Below are 20,063 nucleotides of genomic sequence, written 5' to 3' on the forward strand. Positions count from 1 at the left end.
AAGAATAGCAAGAACACCTTTGGCTACTCAACCAACTAGGAGTCAACTAGAGGCCTATTCACTCATTTACCTGCCAGCACTCTGACAACCCAGAATTTGTAATGGCAGTCAGGGATGCCTTGCTGCCGCAGGGGAAGATGCCTGGCAGTGCTGCCTGTTGGCCTTATTATCACCTTGGAGAATGCTCTTGGAGAAGCTTATTTGCTGCCCAGAGACATTTCTATATCGACACATGCATTTACAGGGCACCCAATGCCCAATCAAAGCACCACCTTCTCCCTCCCTTCATGCTCCTACACACACATGTATGCACACACCCAGCAGACTCAGTGCTTGGCCACGGAACCAAACAGACAGCTCATCCTGCTGCAAGCATACAGAAAGCCTACTCTGGGCCAACCACGCCTTCACAGACAAGGTAGGGAGATAAAGCTCTGCCAACACTCAGCCACTCCAGAGTCACAAATAGTCACTCCATGGGCAAGAGGCTTTCACTACCAGTCCGAAAGTGGGGGCAAAGGAATCACAGCCAGCTCCTGTCTGCTAGCTAGGCTCCCCAAAGGGGAAGCACAGGTATGAAAGACAACTGCTGGACAGGCTGCACTTGTAGCACCTGCTTTTAGAGCCTGTACAAGTACAGCACCACTCAGCCACTCTCCTTTCAAGCCTCACATTACCCTCAAGAGTCCCAGATGTTAGAGAGGGATGCATTAGCATAGCAGCCTCGTAAAGATGAACTACACAACTAAAACAACTAATGCCTCTTCTGGAGGCATTATAAAGGGAAGGAGGAAATAGATGCTTCAAAGTGATTTTGTCATTTTCTGCATTAAGTTCAGAGACACAACTCCAGACGTCTAACCACAAGGGTGACTGGGTATCATTTTCAGTATCTCAGCAATATTATTTACTTATTCTTTGCACATTGCAGCAGAAATTACAAAAAGGCAAGGATGTTTTGGTAAAGAGTAGGCTGAGGCCACTGAGATCAAAACTGTAAGTAAAAGGCACTGTTTATTGCCAATGGCAGACGTTGCTGTAAGCATGCAGGCTCGGGTCACACATGGGATTCTTAGTATTCTCTGCTTAAGGCATGCTTTTCAAACATTCCACCTCGGGGCACCATCAGAACCAGTTACAAGTCATTACATGTCCCAGTGGAAGTAGGAGCTTGATACTCCCTTCTTGCCAAATACCTGGATGGAATTCTCTGTCTGATGGGCAAATAAAACATGCTGTGCATACATGTGTGTGTAGGAGCATGAAGGGAGGGAGAAGGTGGTGCTTTGACTGGGCATTGGGTGCCCTGTAAATGCATGTGTCAATATAGAAATGTCTCTGGGCAGCGAGTAAGCTGTCTGATGGGCAAATAAAACTTTCTAGAGTCTGGTGGGAAGAGTGGCCACATCATGTACTGTGCAATGCATATGCTAGATACAAGCATAAGAATGATACCTACTGAACCAGCAGTTCACAGATATCTAAAACCAAATTATGCAAATAAGTATAAATTCTCTATGAGACAACTTTAAGGTATAAGAATATTTGATCTAAATAGCAAGTTAAAATATTAACAATAATAAGAGCAATAATAAATGAGACTAATGTGAAAGAAGGGAAAAGAGCACAGAGCAGTGAGCACCTGTAAAAACATATTCATTGCAATCCCCAAATAGATATAGAACTCAATTTCTTCTGCCCACGGTAAATGTTGTTCAGCACAATGTAGTATGTTTCTAAATGTCTCCAGTGGTGCTGAAAGGAAAACATAAATTTCTAGTAAAAGCACTGGATACTACCGATCAGAGACTTTTGCCTGTAGACAGCAGAGCAGCCTCCATGTTAATAGGATTCTATGAGATTTCAGCCTAGTAACAGCTCCCCCTTTACACTATGCAGTAATGACTGGCATCCTGCTGATTCACAATGTTATTGAGGTGATAATGAAGCATTTGCCAACTAGAATAGTTTACTTCATATCCATGGTTTGTTGGGGGGGGGGGGGGTGTGTGTGTGTGCGGAGAAAAAAAAAAAAAGCAGGTAGTGGAAGACTGCTGGGTAAAGTGGCATAACCTCTTGAATTGGGGAAATCTTATTCCAAACCACATTGCTTTCCCACCACACCATTTTGCTCATCAGCATCTTAAACAGCTTCAAACAAATTTATTGTCACAGAATGTGACCCCCTCTTTTTTTAATTTGATCATTGATTGACACTGATAGATTATATCTTTCCTAGAGCAAACAATTACAGTTCAGATATCAGACTGTTATAATGTTTTTTTTCACTTCATAATGGGTTGAAAAGCATGATGCTTTGCATCTTGATTGAAGATACAAATTTCAATTTTGTTACTTAAAGTCTTCCAACATGCAGCACTGAGCCTCCAAAGCGGGTTCAAAATAAACCTTTTCAACTGTAAGTTAGACCTGAGGAGTAAGGTAATATCTTCTGGTGTGTTTCAAGCCACAAAGGGAAAAATAGAAACTGGGAATGAAGAAATTCCAGTTGGCAGATCTACTCCTAGATATTGGCTAAAATGCATGGATAAAGGACAATACAGAAACTTGGCTACAGATTGAACTATTAGATAACTTTTCATTTTTTTTTTCCCTGTATATCTCCTTCATTTATGAATATTTGTCTAACCATCTATCTGAGTGCCTGTACCCTACACCCACATTAACTCCCCTGCTACCTCTTGTGTAATACCGCCTTGCCCCCCGCAAGGAGCCTCCATTCTTAGGAGCTCCATTTTCAGCTTGCTGAAAGGAGAATGTCATTACAGGTTTTTTTACAGCTTTTCTTTACATCCTCCATTTACCCAGAGTTCTTTGATACACCCAAAGATACCTCACACGTAAGAGAAACTGACAATATTATTATCAGACTGATTTTTGTCATAGATCATCTCCTTATCTCAAGTGAGAAAGGGTTTAGGAAGCATGGGTCCTGTTCCCAACCTGTTAGGTATTGCAGTAGACAACCAGTGAGTTCTGAACACTGTTAACTCAGGACTAACTTACATAAGGAACTACTCTGCCACATAAATATCCTCTCTTATAGTCCCTTTTAAGGAAACTCCTCTCCTCTCTCAGGGGAATTATTCTTAGAAAGAGGTTAACATACCACATGAGTGGAGCTGCTTAAATCATGGTTTTGCAAGTGACATTACAACAACCCACCAGGAAAAATATCTCACCTTACTTTAAGGTGCCCATTTACGCGTTCTAAGCTCACAGCTCGGTTGTCTAGTAGTTGCTCTAACTCAGCTTGGAATTCCTCAGGCCAGTCTACACTCTTTTCCAATTAAACCCACTACAATCTTAGCACTGAAGGAGCTATTGAGAAAACTTAAGATTGGGCATAACTCGTCTCCATGGCCCTGGACAATATTCCCTCCAACGTCATCTCATTAAGGCCTGTTTCATAGCCTAGATTTTCCCTTAGGGTTGTGTTTGAGTTTCTCTGTCTGCGTTCTATAACAGCTTTCTCATATGTGGTCACAGGGGGTACCCCAAATTCACATGTGATCCAAACTTCAAAACTGAGGACTCTCTCCTATACAGGAGATAGCAAATCCTCATGTAAATAAGCCTCAGGAAGCATCAAAAATATTCATCCTTCTAAGTGACAAAAACTCTCTTGGATCCAGCCTGATACAGCAATTTCTTGTTCCTACTCTTATACACTTGCAAAGTGACAGATTCCTCAATAGGTGGTCCAAACCCTCAGGGCAACTTAGAAAGTTACAAATGTCTGACTGCTTTTGTATTTGTACATGAAAAAAGATCTTGCACTTGAAAAGCTCTTTTACCAGTTAGTGTTCTCAGGCTAATGGTCAAGATTACTAAATTCATTAGCACTGCTATCTGCAATGTGAATTCATCCCTTGCATGATTACCTTCACTCAGCTCCATGCCAGGGTCATGCCAAGCACACATATCTGCATTAGAGCAAACTGAGATCTTAAAAAAAATTGTGGTTCCTTGTAACTGCAGACCTAGTACTTGTCATCAATTCATCTGACATGTGTCACCAGAAAAGGAGGAAGAAGCAGCTCTTGAAAGGTAGAGGCAGACACAACTTTCATGCCTGGGAGGCTGATCTCTCCTTCTATTGCTCATGATGCCTCCTCTCTCCTCCTCTCTATGACAAAAAATTGAACCCTGCAGACAAGACAAAAACGTCTCTTTGGAAGCAGCTATTATGACTTGATTATGCTAGGTCTCTGGTGTTACTGTACTTGCTGCCTGTGCTTGCCATTAGCTCCCATCAAGTTTTAATAATACTTTCTGAAACAGAACTGGAAATATTTCTCACATCCAAATTAACACCTGATTATTTTCAATTTGGTAAGGATGGAATGAATACAGAAAGCTTTTTTTTTTTTTTTTTTCACTTTCAATTTTAGAACAAATAAATGTGGTATTATAAATAATCACTGAAAGACTGCTATTTTTCAAGTTTTTGACACCTCCTAAAATTGCACGTCTTTATTTTGCAAATGTTCTACAGGTGTAATGCTAAGTTGCTTACCTTAAATGCCTTTCAACCTAACCCTAAATGTCAGTTTAACCAGAGTTTGGCAGTGAATTCATTTCTTAACTTGCAGTTAGGGAAGCTACTATGCAGTGGATTCAGGAACAGCAGTTCAGGGGGTAAGGCACCAGTCTTGCATTGCCCTAGCAATGACTGCATAGAAATGCAATATGGAAACATCTACAGATCATGCGCCCCACCCCACCCACCCCCTCACGTCAAGAAAGCTTAAAAAGGTGAGGAAGATTATTGAAATACTTCTATTGAAATTAGGCATTGTTTCCTAAACTTTGCATGGAGACAGCTTAGTAGATTTGCTGTTATACAGCTGAACTTCCAAGGCACTGATTGGTAGGCTTTTATATCAATTACACTGCTCAATTCTAAATTGCTGTTGAACAGGCATTTTCATCTGACCACTAGCAATGTTAAATAAGGCACAGGCCAAGCAGGGAAGATATTGCAGTGGAACTCCCTGGAGACTTTGCAGACAATTAGTTTAAACCTTTTTCAGCTGTCATACTACCCAGCAGAAACACAGAAATAACCTGTGCAATGGACTGCTGCTAGTTACCCACAAACTGGCTGGCTATTGACTACTAGTACTTGAAACACTGGCCAGAGAAAGGAGACTTGACTAAATCTGCCCAGAACAAGGTCATCAGATTAATCTGTTGTGATCTGGGTAAGAAATGTGCCCATTTTTCTGAAACACGCCAGAGCAGAGCCTGGAGGGTGACATAAACTGCAATAGTTAGCAACCACTGATTAGCCTCAATGATGAAAGAAGTTCAAGAGCTGGTCTGGGGCTACAAGATTACCAAAGCCACTAGAAAGCAATAAATAATTAGGGCAATAATTAGCCACTTGAAAGGGAGTCACCATACACAGATAATTAACACCTACAGAAGTGAAAGTGGAAGGAAAGGAACCACCATGCATAAGAGTTGATCTGTCTGCCATGGATGCAGCACATAACCAGTCAGAGCAAGCACGTTGCTTCCTCATTGGTACTTAACTGGTCTAAGCTGGACTGGTGGGGCTGAAGCCTTGATTTCTGTGTACATGTGTGCATTGGAGGGAGGAGGGTAAGTGTGCTCATAGAGCAGGAGTTGCTACCCACCTGCTCTTCCTGTCCTACCAAGTAAATAGACATGTCACTGAATGGTATAGTTCTTTTCTTGCAGCCACCCCACCCTGACTCTGGTGACGTCGGCAGTCAACATCGAATGTAAAAGCAATGTCTTTTAATGAATTCCATAGCTCCTTTTACTAATATGTCCAAATAAGATAATAAAGGTATTTGGAGCAGCTCTACTCAAAAAAGAATCCCATATTTAACCTTGAGTAGGCTGTAGTTTACCTCAGCCATTCATATGCTAATGCTAAAAGTTTACCCTGTTCTGAATTTGAGCACTGTACTGGGAGGTGCCTGTTCTCAAGGAAGCAATTGCCCTCCATCACCCTCCCTGCTATGGAAATACGGAGCTGACAGAAAGAGAGGGTTTTACATAGTGAATTGCAGTTGCAGGGAGGCATTTCCACATTTACGCGTCATGTCTGGCAAACAAAAGGATGAAAATATTCAGGTTGGGGAGCTTTCTCTACTAAGACGACGTTAATGCACACACCATTGATACAAAGAGCCAAGTACAGGTAAAAATACTCAGAATGCTGTCACACACACCTCTCTTGAAATAAAGGAAGTAAGGAAATCTCCTTTAGCAGACACTTGGTCACTCAAGCAGCTGTGACTAGTTCCAGTAAAAATTATGTTTTGCTCCTGTTTCATTAAAGCAACTTCTCTTTTTCCCTGTCTGCCACTAAAATCTGCTGAAAGAAAAAGGCAAGAAAGGCAGAGGCAGACATGAACACTTTATCTGGGTAGCTGCATATAAGCTCTCCTCCAGCAAACAGATTCCAATTTCCTAAATGCAAAGCACTGGTAGGCCTTCACCTCACCCCTCACTGTCCAAGCTTGCTGAGCCTCCCTGAAAACAGCCAGTCACCACTCAAAGAAATCGCTCACCTCCTCTGCTCTCTTCCCTTACAAATTTTACAATACCGGTCATGTGAATTGGAAGCACCTTCCTTCAGCAGCACATAGCTCTCCTTCATTAAGGTGTCTTATGTTTGCAAGGACAAGTTCCAGTGACCTTTGCAGCAATGTTTGGGGTGGCTTTTTGGGTTTTTTAGGTTTTGTGTTTGTGGGGGTTTTTTTGTTTGGTTTGGTTGTGGGGTTTTTTGGGGGTGGGGGTTGGGGAGTGGTCCGATATGTGCTTTCCCAAAAGCTCCTTATAACTGTATTTCATTTTCCAACTATGCACTTCCTTTTTGGCTGGCAATCATCTAAAGTGCTGCATGGCTTTTCCTCCATCTCTGGACTGATGTGTCCCAGCACTGTACTTTGTGTCAACCGCTATGTTATTTTGGCCCTGTTTCTCTACCTTCCCCATTTCTTCTGTTGATGGCTGTGTACCAGGCTGCTGTCCTCTTTGCTGGTCTATCCCACATTCATCATTCCTCTTCCTTCTCCTCTCTTTACCCTTGAAATGTGAAGTCTTTCTGGATTGATGTAAATCCTGCTTTCAGAAGGAGACCTTGCTCTCCCTGCTACCCACCACATCCTTACCCACAGTGATCTTTGCAAGTGTTTTCCTCCTGGCTCTCCATTCACAACTCCTCTGGAGCTCCTGTTTGAATGGCATATGCATTCCCTCCTGTATTCACACCATGTTCCCTCACTTTTGCACAAGTTTCCCATACTTACCCACAGCTGCTGATATGGGTTGTCTAGTTTTATGTAAGTCCTTACAATCTGCCAAGCCACACACTGACAAAAAAGCATGCCATGAGTTCACATGCACACACCTCAGGAGTGGGTCTCTGTGTTGCCCCCTGTACTATCGCTCCAGTAACTGGATGCTCATGACACCTGAGGAAGCTGCTGTTCTGTCACACTCTAAGGTCTCTCCCCACAATCACACATTTTCAAGCTTTTTTTTTTTTTTTTTACTTTTCAAGCTGACTTACTTTCTCAAAAGTATCTTGGTAATTTCTTGATTATTATTTAACTGGGATGAAGGTCATCTAAAGCAAATGTGGTCATTGTTTTTTTTTCCTCCTAGCACTATCAGGTTTTGGGTAAACACCCTTCAGAATAGCTTGGGGTATTTTGTTCACTCATTCATATTCCTGTTGTATTAGTTGTTGTTACCCAGGCCATATTATCAAGAAGGTGCCATGCCGGTTCCCACACACACTATTACATGTAAAAGACCAGAGCTAGAAATCCTTTCCTCTCACTGTCTTATGGAGGCATATATTATTCCTGGCAAAGGTTATGCTATTTCAACTGTCATAGATGTAGTATTCTTATGAGCTAACATCCATGAATTATCCTTCAGAAGAGACTACAGCAATTACAAAAGAGGTATCTATATTTCCCTGAAATAGAGAAGTTCTCATTTTATACATACTCACCACAATACCACTCCTTATACGGATTCTGGCTCTTCAAAGGCCAGAAGAGAACACAGAAAGCAATTGAACTGGAAAATAAACATCACAGTACTGTCTTTGAAAACCAGCACGGATTTACAAGACAAGTAATATTTTTTTTTCCTGAAATGACACTTCACTAATAATCATTTAATAGATTTTTTCAATCACAGGCAAAGTTATCACCACTATCATTAATAAGTCAGCAAACAGCACTTCAGATTTTGAGATCCTCCTGTGCATTACATGTGCTGCAAGGAGTTGCTGTAGGCTGGGAGTATAGCTGTAGCAGAAACTGTAGTCCAGCCACAGTGAAATCTTTCTCTTGCATCTTCCCATTGCTAATGAAGGACAAAGCAGACTCCAATTATTTACAAAGTGTTTGAAACATTGGCACTTACAAATCCCACAGCCATCTCTGCCTGCAGAAAGTCTACCAAAGGAATGCTTCATCACATTGTGGCATAAGAAAAGTGCATGGTTGAACTGGCAATGTAATCAATCCTTTACTGTCTGGGTAAGGTTGTGTTACGCAGTGAGAAAGGGGACTCACCCCATCAACCACGTGCAGATAAGCACTATGACTCCAGCAATTACTTTTATCCCCACTTGGAAAAAATAATACAATACTTCAGTGTTCTTCAGATCTAAGCCATAGGGAAGCCTATAAACACTAATATTTTTCAAACAGGCATGACCCAGCATGTCATGGCAGTACATTTTCTGCCCCCTGCATTTATTGAAGGAAGTGATTAGAGGTTTCATGATGCTTGTATTGCGTTTACGTGGCAAGCTGTTGGACAGTGAGGGCTGCAAGGACAGTCTCTGTGAGGAGAGAACAGGGTTATCCTGTGCTGGACACAGCTAGTTCCAGATGGCTTCAAGGGACCAACAATAGGGCACAGCTGAGCTCAGCAGCCATGATGGTGGCACCTCTGGGAGAACATATTTAAGGGAAGAAACCACTGTGCAGCAGAGTGTAACGAAAAAAATTTGAGAAACAGCCCTGCAGACACCAAGGTGAGAAGAAGGAGGGGAGGAGGCGGTCCACATGCTGGAGCAGGGATTCCCCTGCAGCCCATGGAGAAGACCATGAAAAAGCAAAGCAGGTTGGCATTCTGCAGCATATAAAGGACCACGCTGGAGCAGATATCCACACTGCAGCCTGTGGTGAAGACCATGCCAAAGTAGATGGATGTGCTCTGAATGAACTGCAGACTGTGAAAAGGCCATGCAGGAGTGGGTTTATCCTGAAGGACTGCAGCCCATGGAAGGACCCATGCAGGAGCAAGGGAGAAATGGAGAAAAGAATGGCAAAGATGAAGTGTTATAAATCACCCACAACCCCTATTCCCCACCCCCCTGTACCGCCCGGTGTGGGGGAAGCAGGAAGTAGAGGAGTCAGGAATAAAGGAGTGAAGTTGAGCCTCAGAAAAAGAAGGTGGGGGAAGGTGTCTTATTTTTTGCCTCTGTTTCTCACCACCCAACTCTATTTTAAATTTAGAATAATTAATTTTCCTGAAGTTGAGTCTGTTTTGGGCTTGATGGTCATTTCTAAGCGATCTTCCTGTCTGTATCTTGACCCATGAGGTTTTCTATCTTATTTTCTCGATTGTCCTGTTGAGGAGGGAGAATGAGAGCGGCTGGGTGGGTGTCTGGCAGCCAGCCATAGTCAACCTATCACAATGTTAGCCCATGGGAAAGGAAATGATGACGTAAAAGGAGAGTTTGCAAAAGTGCAGAGATTTTCACATTGACAAAAGAAAAATCTTCTAACGTTACAGTATGTGGGTCATCCTGGATGAGGCCATAGTCCTCACTACATAGCTTCATTCTGCTTTTAGCCTTTCTTCTCTTTGGTACTTAGCAGCTCTGGAGGACTGCATACATTTGAAAATCACCAATGGGACAGCTAGTTCAAATCCGTTGATGCTTCAGGGGTTTTTTTGTTTTGTTTCCAGGCCCTTTCTCCTAGTCCTTTAAGAACACTTTCTCTTTGCTTCCCTCTTTTCACCTGCTCCATGCCACACTCTAGTTTTGGCCACCTCCTCCTTCATCTTGCCCCAAACATGTTAGTGCATCCTTTTTTTCTGAACTCCTTTAGCAATGGTACATTCCTGTCTAGTGCCAGAATGTGTAAAATCTTTAATGGCTAACATTCATGTGTGTCCACTCTGTAAGACTGAACACCACACTACATTGCATTTCATTTGATAAGCTGTTACCCTAAACTGCAACAGCAGCTGACTACCCTATAATTAAAATTATTATAGAAAAAAATCCAATCACTTGCTAATGCTTTGTGACTTCATCTCACCCACAGTGATGCAACCACTGAAACCAAGGTGATAATGCCTAACAGAAGCAGTAAACAATTGGATAGCTGCTAGCTTTCTCCCCACCAATAAAATTCAGAACTACCCTCTCATTTCAAGAAAAGAAGAGAATGTGTGGCTTTGTTCAGGCTGAAATATTTGTAATTACAATCTTTCATTGTCTCACTGAGTGTTGAAATCGTACTGTTAGCCTTTACATAACACTGGGTAACACTATAAAACACACAGCAATTTGTAACTTTTCCTGAACTGACAATGATACTGACTTCACCTTGATGGCAGAAAATTATCTCAACAACTTTTACAGGTTTACTTTCTGAGCTATTTCTTCTGCTTTAATATTGTAATTTTTTTAATATAAATTATTTTCAGTTCCCATAATAGCCTTTTAAAATGTAGTTCTTAAGTGCAATCTTAAACAGCTTTTGTTATTGTTTTTATGAGTGGCAACATTGGACTTCAGTAAAGGTGTTGCTTAAGCCTTGCCAGAGTCATTTGCCAGTTAATGTATTCTTTATTATAAGAGCCTGCTCCACTCTACATTCATATTGTTAACAAGTTATGAATAAAATTTTGCTTAAAATTCTGAAACATTTGAGGATTTGTAAAGGTTTCCACCACTGAAGAAATGTATGTCAAAGGCAGCCAAAACATCTTGCCCACTTCTGTAGCAATTTTCTGACTATCAATATTTTTCTTAAACATTTAAGGTGTCAAAAAACTTGGAAAGGCTCAGGTGAGAGGTCTGCTAAGAAGGCCCAGATATCAGAAAAGGCACCTCTCGGAGCTATTAGCAATAACCCATTCTTTGCTCACAGAATCATAGAAAGGTCTGAATCAGAAGGAGCCTCTGAAGATCATCTAATCCAGCTCACTGGGACATCTTTCACTAGACTAGGTTGCTCAAAGCCCCATCCAACCTGATCTTGAACACTTCCAGTGGTGGGCGTCCACAGCTTCCCTGGGCAACCTGTTCCAGTGTCCCACAACCCTCATTGTAGATATTGTTTTTGCTTGCATCCAATCTAAATCTATCCTCTTTCAGTTTAAAACCATTACCCCTTGTTCAGTCACTACAAGACCTCACAAAAAATCTTTGTTTTTCTTATAAGTCCTCTTTATATATTGAAAGGCTGCAATAAGGTGTCCTCAGAGCCTCCCCTTCTCCAGGCTGAACTACCTCAACTCTCTCAGCTTTTCTTCATGGGAGAGGTGTCCCAGCCCTCTGATAATTTTCACACAGAAACTACCTTTCTGTTATTTGTACAGTTCCAAATAAAAGCATATCAACAAGATTTCCTGTTTGAAATAACACCTTCTTATCAAAAAGAGGTAGTTTTGATCCTGAGAAGTTTTTTGTCTATCAACCTCATCATCTTCAGATTTTCTTTAAAAAAAAAAAAAGTGTAATTTATATTAGTTATAGCATGCAATTAAAGACTCAAATGAGAAACCACAGCAATGCATTCTCTCATATACACTCCAGTATTTCAGAAGAAAAAAAAAAATGAACCTTGAATTCCAGAATTTGTGTAAAAAAATGAGAATGTTTTCTTATCTCAAGATGTTACTGTATTTCTTTATAGGTAACACTTGTCCTGGGATAAGAAAATGCAGGAATTTTCTAAACTTCCTTAACTAGTGTGAACTTAACTAATATTTCTTAATTAGTTATGTAATAAGCAACCAAAAATACAATTATTCTTCTATATTTTCCAGGCATTATGTATCTAAAAATAATTTCTCTCATTTTGAGTAGAGATGTTTGAAGTTTGAAATGTCCTTGAAAGATTAAAATACTTCTACTGATTTCTATTTTGATATCTATATTTACCTACCTCTTCTACAAAGGTAGGCTTAGTAATTCATGCGCATAGAGCAGTTTGTGTCAGTTTATACATAGCACTACTTGTGCCTTCATTCACACTGCTAAATCCATGAAGCATGGTGTTTCAAACAAACTGCCAAGTTCAAGGTGATATCAAATGAGAAATCATGCTGAAGGAGCACCCAGAGGCATCCCAGAGTCAGCTACAACTCCTTGATTCCCTGGGAACCCTCCAGATGCAGAACATGTATCTCATATTGCAGCCTTCATCTGACTGGTGAATACAGTTCTGTATGTAGAAGACCATAAAAGTCTGAGATATCATTCATAATAAGAATAAAACATATTTTATATTGTGTGCCACCAGTACATAATAGAATTTTAGCATGGCCAACTTACGTGTTTGTAATATTTTATTCAATGACAAGCATCTAAAAGTTTGGGAATCTTGCAAGTCATCTACTTCCTACACCATCTTCCCCTGTTTAAGCACCACATTTCTCTGCAGATGTCTGTGAGGAATTCCCACCTTTGTCTTTCTAAACTGTTAATCTCAACCACACATAATTTGTATCAACTCTTGCTCTTTTTATCCAGGTGTAGAAGTCACTTTTGTCATGAATTCTATGCACCATGAATCCCAATGACTTCAATCCATGCTATCAATAACAAGCACAAATAACTAGAACTCTGGCAGGGCTTCTGCTCACGATAAACTCACAGAATAAATGTTTTTGTTGATGAATCACAGAAACTTCAACCCCAAAACTCTCCTTCTTTGTCTTTCACTAATCTGAGATGCAAAAGCTAGTGTAGGTTGCTCAGGCTGATCCTCAGGTTGAACCTGGGGATGGCAAATCCTCACGTTGAACCCGGGGATGCTAGTCCATGGAAAAATCTGGAACTAATATCCACAAGATGGAAAGATTCCAATATTTTTACATGCTAGTGACACAAATTTGTCTGCTGCAAACTATTATCATGTTCACCTCACAGGCCAAGATGCCAGCTCATGGTTTCTAAAATGATGCCAAGAATCCTCAGCAATCATCCTAGACTCTGAAGGACTGGGTTTGTCTTGACCTGGGTCTAGATAATGTTGAAGTTGAGTTGGAGAATAAACTCCAGCTCTGCTAGTGTTTTGATGAACTGATACATGCTGGGCTGTCACTCTAACACCTTCCCTGTATGATCAACTGCTGAAACAAGCCTATGGACAGGACCTTCATGACATATTTCAACAGCATTATCAAAACCTGCATTTTCTCAAAGATGAGCATACACACCCACTTAAAAGCTATTTGTTGAGGCCAAAGAAGCTGCCTTATGGCTATCACCATGCCAGCTCCTCCTCTTCTAGCATTTGATCCTGGAAGGGCCTCAAGCCGCATGGTCTCCCAGGCAATTTCTTTGTTCCATCCCATCTCAGACACTCTAGCTCCTAAATTACTTCTTTGGGAACTGCCCTTTGGAATGAAATTATGTATCTCCAAATTTATCACAACAAAACGAAAAATTAAACCCTTGCTGCACAACAAGAAATGCCCTCTAATATAAAAAAATAAGAATGCGGTCTATCAACAAATGTAAGGAAAGCAAATTAAATATTTCATGACTAGCAAAAGCACACTCACTGGGATTGATCTGGCTCTAAAAGCCTGTTTTTTTAAAAAACAAACATTCATCAAAAATAACTCTATTCATCATCAAGTTGAATAAAAAGATATAAGTATGCAGAAAGGAATCTGATTTTTAAAAAAATCAAAATTACTTTAAGGAGAAAAAATAATATATTTGTTTACAAAGAAAAAAATTACATATATGACTTATACTGAAAGGTTTGTGTCAGAATAGAACTGTCTTATCTTTATAAAAGGGGTATTTTACTAGTTGAAACTGTGTCTCAACACAAAAATGTAGAACAGAAGGGACCCATAGAGGTCATCCAATCAAACCTCCTACTTGCAGCAGTGCTGACTTCAAGGCCAGGTTGCTCAGAGCCTTGTCCACCCAAGTTTTGAACATATCCAGAGATGGAGATGCCACATTCCCACAATCCTTCACTGACAGCATTCATCTAAGAATATTTACTGTGAGGAAACAGTGACATTTTAAAAATCTTTAATTATATTCATCACTCTACACCAGTAATTCTCCAGTATTTACAGATACATGTCTGAAGATGGATGACCACCAATTTTTTACTTTCAAATGCATGGAAAACTGGAAAACAGCATATCCCCAGCAGCCTGACTGGCTACAAATGATCATTAGATATGCTATTTACTGATCTGCCTGGAAAAGGTGGATTAAGCATTTGCTTAGAGAATGCCCTATACAAGACTTTTACTCCTTAGGTTTTTCACTGCATGTTGTCTTCTTAAAGAGTGAAGTGAGGAAGAAAAAGTAAAATCAGAGAGCTAACTATCTCTTGTGCCCAATTCCCATACAATTGAGTTGTCTTCAAGGCTTTCAAAACTCCTGCCCTCTTCAGCAGCTATAGTCAAACCTCTTATTAGTATGGCCTAAACTAATAATTCTTATTTCCAGCAGATGTTTGTGAGAAAGCAGAATTTTCTGTAATTAACACTTTTTTTCTCAGACTTTTTTGCTAGCAGAGAACACCAAGTGCACAGACCTTCATGCACATACATGTTTTTAAAAGAATCAATATAGTGAGTCGATTGTTTTATTTTCTGACATTGCAATCCAAGTTCCCATTTCTAACACTGAGTTTTCTTTTGATACTGTTTCCCTTTGATATTAGCTACCAAATATTATTTCATTTTCATGTGTTATGCATACAGCAAATATCTTAACTCCATCTGTTTTTTAAACATTTTAATTACTAAAATTTCAGATAAAGCATGATATATTTAAGATGTAAAATTATTTCAGTTCTGCATCTCCCATTAACCATTACTGTAAAATCCATGAATTACCATATACAAGTTGCCACTGAGATTGCTTACAGCTGATGTTAATGCAATGGAACTGCAGTCTGGCTTACTGTTTTTCTCAATTTACTATGTGTTCTTGTTACATAACTGCCAGATTCTTTGTAGCAGAGGTCCTCAAACTACGGCCTATGGGCCGGATACGGCCCCCCAGGGTCCTCAGTCCGGCCCCCGGTATTTACAGAACCCCCCTGCTGGGGGTTGGGGGGGAAACCAAGCAGCCGCAGATGACTGCCTGCCACTTCATCCACGCGCCGGCCCCCTGGTTAAAAAGTCTGAGGACCCCTGCTTTGTAGTTTCCCAAGAAAACATGAAGTTGAAAACCCCATTGTTCCTTCATTACCTCCTTATTCAATGAATAACATTCAGATATGTTCCATCAATTTTTTCTATTAATCTATTTTTCTTCCACAAAAGTGTTAATTAGAACTCCTAAGGATGTCCAATTTTAATATCTATAACCAGGCACTTTCTTTACATCTTTGGTGCTTGCAACTAACACAGATCTTTACTGTTCATGACAGACATCTCTTCAAACAGGGAGTCGTTAACAGCAGTGTTTTCTGGGAGGCTGATACTGGGAAATCAAACATTCTGTTCTGCAGTTTACAAAACAAATGTTTAGCTATCACAGAAAAAAAAAAAGAAAAAAAAAAAAAGGTTTGCATTGTACAAGTTTCAGGTGCTTTCCCCCCCCCCCCCCCCCCCCCCTTCTGTTTTTTTCCTGCATCTCTCACATGGGTACTCATTGGAATCCATCAATCATATAATAACTTTGCACTCAAGTTTCAGGATTTTTCTCCTTCCCTGAATGCACAGTGCCTACATCTGGGCACATACTCAGACTGAACTTTGCTGCATACTAACACATTTCTCATACAGGAAACATACCAGGCTTTCCATAACCTTTAAAGCCATCTCACTGTGCCACAGATCCACATGTCTATCCCCACACTACACCCCAACTCCTATCCCACCGTGAACAGCTTGCTAACCCACTCTCTACCAAAACATTCAGTCTCCAAAAGGTGGAAATTACTCCATTTTTAGGGCAGCTTCTCACTACACCATCGTCATGAGTATCTAGATACTACAAGGAACTTGGATTCTTGTCAATGCAGGCCCAACAGCGTCTGCCCATAATAACCTGCTTTCACCTGAGATGGCCAAAACCTGCTTTAGCCAAACACTTGAGAACTATGTATTCAAACTTAAGAAACTAAGGGAGGATTAACTGCGTACCTAGTAATGCAACCAATCTTCTTGGAAAGAAAATCAGATCTTCCCTTCTTTGTGAAACTAAATTTTATGCCAGGATTCTATGGTCCTTCACATGGAGATACTCCACTTCTATGCAGCTAGCTGAGGCTCCAGAGCCAGCCTCAACAAAGACACCAAGAACAGCCACTGGGATCATGGCAAAACCTCCAAGCAATCAGAACCCTGAGATAATACCTTTGCCCCCATAAATCTGAAATTAGCCTTAGGTAACAGTAATAAATGTGCTTAGAAGGCAGCAGTGATCAAGTACACCAGAAAGAAATTCTGCGTAGTAAAAACATGTCACAGGACAGTACTAGCTAAACACAGTGAGTGCTCAGGCTTTGTGTGTATGTGCATGGTTGGAAAGCTCAGAATTGCTTTGGCTGCTGCCTCCTTGTTCACCAGCTCTCTCATGGTCCAAACACAGACTTCCCTTTCTTACTGATAGAAGCAATAGCTGTGGGACACAGCATAACTGAACCAAAGCACATGCTGTTTCTCCTGCACAGCACACTATATATATATCTATATTCTGTGCATGGAGCAGGCATACCTGAAGTAGCAGACACTCAAAAAACCCAGTACGCTTTCTGTGTTTCCAGAGATACCCAATACAATTCTTTAAGCCTTACTGGTGACATTTTCTTGCTTTCCTAACCTTTAAGGAAAAAGATCTCTGCCTGCATCTTTCCCCTAACAACAAGTAGGGTCCTACAGAAGTCTTCAGGGGTTTTGTACCCACAGAATATATGTAGCAGTAGGAACTAATAAGGCAATTATTAACACCTGCAGGAAGCATAGTTACTGTTCCATAAACTTAAAAGGTATGCTAGTCTTTTTACTAGGATGAAGTTCTGTAGCAAAAAAACTTCCTTAATGTGAGTATATCTCAAAACCTCTTTTGTGAACTTGCTTCAAATGATACAATGTTCCTGAAAATGAAGTATACCGAGGAAAACCGAAGTAAGATTGCCACCTACTGTTCTTAAACAGAAGACTGTTGAATGCCAGTTTCTTTTCCTCACCTCCCAATACCCATTTCGCATAGTTAGCCTTACAAGTAGCTGAATGATACCGGTTTTATTGCATATGTATTTTCACAACAACACTCTTTAAACCTTTTTCTGGTGTTCACCAGCAATTGGTTAATGTTTTGCATTGAGCCTTCAGCCCCTTCAGTTCAACTCTCAGTCACAAAAAATTTCTTCTAACTCTCAACATGCAAAAGTAAAGAGCTGCAAGATACAGAGGGGAATTTACTGGCCAAGTTTCACTGTCTGATTGTCCTATTCTTATATTCTTTGCTAGGAATCTGCTACTGGACACTAACAAGCACATCCTAATGTGCTACCAGCTCACTAATAGTCCATAAAAGGAATGCTTTAGCCTGATAACAGCACTAAAACAAAAAATAGAGGTAAACCCTTAAAAATATTCCTGGTAAATGCAAGAAAATAGCAATAATTAGTAGCTGACAGATACTAAATCCAGTATTTTGATTTTTTCCTTTATATGTGAAACAAAATAAATTATCAAATACACAGACAAGTATTCCCTCAATTTAAACAGAAAGCAAAATAAAATAAACATCACTCTAAATGTTTCCACAGAAAAGAATTCTCTCAGTTTCTTCAAGTACCAAATATTCTGCATTAGGCTTTCTTCACATTGCCTTTAGGAATCTTAGTTTCTAGCTTATTGTCTCCAGTAAGGATGAACTTCTGAGTCCTTGCATATTTTTAATTAACTGAGGATAACATACTTAACTTGAACAGTTAAGGTGTGTCTACATTAGTGGTTTAGTGAGCAGCAGCATTTCTCTTAGTTACAAATGTGCTGAGTATCCACATTCAGAGTCACAGAGAACACATCTTATACACACAGCCTGCACACAGTTTTCTCACCTAAGCAGAAAGCTTCACACTGGGATGCAATCTAGAGTGCCCAGTGTTAGCGGGGACACAAATTACAGCCTTTAAAGCAAGAATTTAGCAACTCTGAAGTCCTCCTGCTATATGCAAGCAACAGTTCTGGAAATATTTACGTTTCATCCTTCCTCTGCAGTTGAAGGGAATCCAAAATGATTAGGAAAGTAATCAGTGATCAGACACCAGCTTCTGGGCATTCACAAAAAAAAAAAAAAAAAAAAAAAAAGAAAGAAATATCTTAGTGGGATCATCACTGCAAACTGCTAGCTGAGCAACACAAACTTATACCTGGCCTTTCTACTTCCAGAGAGGACAACTTTAACACAGTATTTACCTCATCAGTGTAAGTGAGCTTATACCACCATTACTTCTGCAGTTCAAGAGAACCAAACCAAGGGCTGCTACCTAAGTGTCACCACTTTGATTCTGTCGAGATACTTTTACCCTGGTGAACCCAACCAGGGAAAGGACCAACTATTCCATTGGGAGGTTGAACAACCTGATGGCAGTCTGCCAAGGTCTCAAGAAAGCTGATCTCTGAGGAGTACCATCCTACAGAATCAATGTTGCATCAAATTAAAAGAAAAAATGAAGGCAACATTTGAAAAATAGGGACAGAAACTAAGTCTCTGCTAAACCCAGACAAATCCATCCTTGTCAGAGTGAGCTGAAGAGTTTTTTCTGGAAGAAGGAAAATAAGGCTACTGCACTACTCAACCTGAGGCCTGGAAGAGACCAGAGGACCCTCTTGAGTGATATTCAAAGACTTTGGAAAAAAGATTAACCACCCTCCCCAGTGAGAACATCCTAGTACCTTAGAGTCTCAGCATGGGGATTTCTGAAACAGAAAAGATTTGGTAATGTTAGAGCTCTGACTTTGACTCAGTATAGTACTGGTGGGGCATGGTTAATTCCCATGGTTCACGGCTTCTGGAAGATTGCCTATCTATTGCTAGTGGTGAAAGCCTAGACCTAATCTTTAAGGAAAAGATCTCTGCTTGCATCTTTCAACTAGCAACAGCTAATGACAGAACGCAGCCACATTTTCACTTAGCTGCAGTAGTTTGACCTAAGGGATAGGGGGAAAGGAAGGCAGAGTACCTATTTTCATATGATCAAACATTTAATTTGTTTTCCTTAGAGCAGCAGTGAATCAAGTTTCTTTTGCTGCCTTTATGTGACTGTATGCTACCCACACTTGTGTAAATATGCAGCATCTGGCAACGCATTAGCAGAGTCTGTTCTGAAACCATAGACAGACAGTGCTGTTAAGCAGGGTAAATTTTAATTCAACTCCAGAGAAAACAGCAGTAACAAAGAAAGGATGCTGCAAGGAAGACTACAAAAGGGTGAATGTTTAAGGTGCTGTTCCACATACTGCTGTGTATGGGGTCAAGCCTACAGAGGAGCATTATCCTTTAATTGATAACGCAGGCTCTGGAATAGATTTTCACTGGTGCCCCAGGTGTTACTATATTTTGTCATTGTCTTTCCTTTGCTGTGTTTTTTCCTTCTCATTTTGTATTTTCCACTATATCATCAAAAGGCACTGCAGGGGCCAATTATTTTTTTCTTTTAAACAAATGGCTACTACCTTATTTCTGGCAGTACTGGTTATGGTACAAGCAGGGCATGGAAGGACAGGACACAAAATAAAAATAGGAGAAGGGAGCTGGAGGAGGGGATTTCCTGTCGTACAATACTTTT

The sequence above is a fragment of the Falco peregrinus genome, chromosome 7, assembly GCF_023634155.1.
Source record: "Falco peregrinus isolate bFalPer1 chromosome 7, bFalPer1.pri, whole genome shotgun sequence".
Lineage (NCBI taxonomy): Eukaryota > Metazoa > Chordata > Aves > Falconiformes > Falconidae > Falco > Falco peregrinus.